At 44.4% G+C, this 3740-nt stretch overlaps 1 long non-coding RNA gene across 1 annotated transcript in view; it reads left to right on the top strand.

Moving 5' to 3' along the window:
- The window catches only part of LOC128876328 (uncharacterized), a 10235-nt gene extending 6513 nt beyond the window's left edge, over positions 1 to 3722 (top strand). Inside the window, exons 3-4 of the long non-coding RNA XR_008457002.1 lie at positions 1031 to 1516; positions 2928 to 3722. This is a non-coding gene — a long non-coding RNA (uncharacterized LOC128876328). The remainder of the gene's footprint in view (positions 1 to 1030; positions 1517 to 2927) is intronic.
- Positions 3723 to 3740: the final 18 nt, after the last annotated feature.

Here is a 3740-nt window from a genome sequence, read left to right as displayed (position 1 = left end):
ATACTGTGTGCTTAATTTTTATCGACCGTAAAGTGTTGAACTCGTTCTCTCTCAAAGCACATGTCCTGTTAACGAATAATAATAAATAATAATTGAAGTGAAATCGTCACCTTCCAGTAAACGAATCAGAAGACCCCATCAAAAACTGAACGAAACCCCGTCGTTTACATTCTACAAGCACCATAGAGCTTCAATTTCATGCAAATCCTTGTTCGCGTCGGCGAAGTTTCGAGGAAAATCTGTCCATCCCGGTGCCACGCCCTGTTTATATTATCGCCCTGGTACGTGTGTGTACGCGAGCCATGCGTGAAAGATGCGTTTAGCATACGACCGTACCAGCGGATAAAGGACGACTCCGCGGCTAGGTAGCCAGAGATGTGGCGAGGAATCGAGTTCAAGGACCTCGTTTTTCCGGTATAGAATGCAAGCCGCGCGCACTGTTTATGCGAACGTATCGAGCACCTAGTTATGCACGCTAAGGTGAGTCTGTTGGCTATAGTTGACGAACAGATTCTTTTCAAATACAAAGAGCGAATCTCGGAATCATTTTGGTGCGAACAAAGCGTAGATAAAAACGTGAATATCACCGTGTGTCATTTGACGATGTCTGCGATGACGATGAAGTTAACCCTTTGCACTCGAGAGGTGACTCTCGGTCACCATTAGGTTTCACGCAGCAAATGTAGGATACCTAATGTTTCTTTAGGTTTCATTTCTTTGGAGCTCGAAGTGTCGATAAAATGACCTTATTCTCAAATCTATATAGCTTGGAATTCATGGCGATAGAATGCTAAGAAACATCTCGAGTTGCTGGCAGCTACCAGAAAAAAAGGCCTCGAGTTGGCAAAGAGTTAACTCACCTAGCTTTCCTATTTACTTGTCCAAATCAATTTTAGAACCCACCACACCGAAGGAAACCCTTCTCCCAAAAGAACGCTCCAATCCTCCGCGAAGAGTACGTTTACCCACGTTTTTCGATCCACCCTGTACATACAAGCGTTACCATCGGTATTTATTCTGTTTCGAATAGACGCAGGGCTCCACCGAGCAGCGATTATCGGGCAGACGACGAGAAAACGACATAAACTCGGTGCACAGCGTCCCGGAGGCGACTCGTCGATCCGCGGAGGACGTTGGAGCGTTGTAACGGCTGCGGTAAATTTCACGGGCGCACCAGGATACGCCGATCCTGTTTGCGCGTTCCACGCACGCTTTGAGGAAAATATTCCCCTTCGTCGTGGCTCGCAAGACGACGTAACCTGTTGCTGGACTCTGAGAGGGAGTGCAGTTTACGTCCATCCGCCTCGTAAAACGTAATGGTTAAGTGGCGGCCAGATACGATCAGCGCGGGCTACAGAATGGACAGGCAAACGATGCACCGTATAAAGGACCCGAAACGACCAGCTCTGAGCACGGCGTATGAAAACTGCATAGGCTGAATCCGTTTTCCCGGTCTTGTCGCTGCGCCTAATGACGCGGACGAAGAGGAAAGTGGCCCCGAACGACTGGCACCAAGGTTCGTAATTTCAGCAAACAGCCGCTGGTACGCGAACGAAACGTTCCTTGATACGAAATTCCACGCGTTCGTATTGTTTATTAATGATACGTCTAACATTCTATTACTTGAGACGATATTGGAAACCTCCGAGGGAATTCCTATGGTACTTTGGAGCTGAGGTGGTCAATGAGAGTCACGAGGGAGGAAACATGTAACTTCTTTGTTAGATACGGCAAAAAGTTTTAGCGGAGTTGTTCCAAAAGCTTTAGTGTTTTGTTAGGTAAAGTTCGTGTCAGGTAACGAAATTCTACGTGCTGTACTCGTATCGTTCTAATTAATGATCTAAGATTGTGTTAGCTACGACGATATTGGAAACTTTCAAGGGAGTTCTGAGGGTACTTTGGAGCTAGTCAATGAAAGTCGCGAGAGGGGAAACACGAAACTTCTGTGGTAGATACAGTAGAAAGGTTTAGTGACTTGCATTCGGCTGTTTTGCGTGTAAGTGTTTATATAAATAGATAGAAAATGAATAAAGAGAACGAGAGACGTTGGTAATACTTTTGTAACACGAACGACGCTTTTGCCTTCTCGCGAGAACGAGGAGCGCGTCGATTCGCCTCTCCCATCGGAAAGAATTTTTCTTTCACCGGTTCGCTTGTAACAATAACGTATTATAGGATCGCGTGGTGATTCGTGAAAGGCGCTGGCATCTTCCTCTCAAATGCCACGTACACGCTGATCAGAAAGAATATCCTGGGAACCGCCCTATCGTTCTTCCTCCTGATGTCGCTCGATCGTTTACGTTCGAGAAATATTTGTTCATCTTTTTTCACTTAATATTAACTCTCGAGTAAACGGAGAAGCTGTAATTAGCTCTCTTGGTAGTAATTATATTTACATTGGCAGACATTTTTCTTAGTGCTGCAGACTTTAAAGATTCGACGTCTTTGATGACTACTCCGACATCTATTACTTGAGACGATATTATGACTTTTCCTAGTTTGCCTTGTCTGATTCTTGTTGACTGCATAGCTTCGTTGTAGGATACATAGGATACTTCAACTACTTTTCATAACATCTCAATCTTTCGTAACCAATGACGATCCCAATCCTACCTACCTTAATTCGTAGGTACACTGCAGATTTTTATGCGCTTATAGAAAATTTGAATATTCAAGAAACCTCAAAACACACGCAGTATACAACGATACAAAGAAGGTATCGAAAGTAAAGCTCACATAATACAATATTTACAGAGCAAAATAAATTCCTATTTAGATTAAATGTCTGTAGGTACCTTCGCAAAGATTTTATTTGGCATAAAGATCCACAGTCGTACTCATAAGGATTTCATGCAGATTCCAGTACTTATCTATTTATTATCGAAAGCCCAGCTCCGACTAAACTGTGCCATCGAATCTCGTTTCAGGAGCCTGCGTCGCGGGGAAGATCTAGAAACCTTCCTCCTTCGAAAGCTAGCAGGTCGGCCTGCCGAAGGTGCAACAAAAAGGAGAGTCCTTGGAGGGAAAGGTGGGATAGAAGAAAGAAACGAAAGAAAGAACAACCGTCGACGGTGATCGCGCGGATTTGCGGGCGCAAACATTCACCAGGTCGAGCAGGGAGGAAGGCACACCTGGTGGGGAGAGCCTTCTGATTACGAAGGGGACTCTCGTCCTGACTCCTGGTTACAAGGAGACGAGGAGAGGGGTACGAAGGATTGCGCAACAATGCGCTGCCACCTGCACTCGTTTCGTCACACAGCTTCAACTGGCTCGACGGTGGTTGGCCGGCTCGCATTACTTTCGCCAATTAAGCCTGCGGACGGTCGTTGTTGTTCAACTTGAATATGAAATTCCACGATTATGCCGAATTCCAGTACAATGAATGCATCGACCGCCGGTGACCATCCTGAGAAAATTTGATCAGGACCTGGCACACTCCTGGCGCATCGACTACAAAGATGAACTTCCAAGGAACGTCACCTAATTTTTAAGAAATTTCGAATTGACACGTTTAAGAATATTAGATACCTGCTCCTTTTATTAACTGATCCTCGTACGTGGAGACTGATGTTGTTTATCTATTATTCGTTATACGTTGTAAGTACACTGCAGGCTTTTATGCATTTATAAGAAATTCGAATGTGCGAGAAAGTACAAAATGCACACGGTATACGAGAATATAAAGAAATATTGAATTTATGCATTTATAAGGAATTTGAATGTGCGAGAAAGTACAAAAT

This window comes from Hylaeus volcanicus, chromosome 5 (assembly GCF_026283585.1).
Source record: "Hylaeus volcanicus isolate JK05 chromosome 5, UHH_iyHylVolc1.0_haploid, whole genome shotgun sequence".
Taxonomy (NCBI): domain Eukaryota; kingdom Metazoa; phylum Arthropoda; class Insecta; order Hymenoptera; family Colletidae; genus Hylaeus; species Hylaeus volcanicus.
This window is presented reverse-complemented; position numbering and strand designations above follow the sequence as displayed.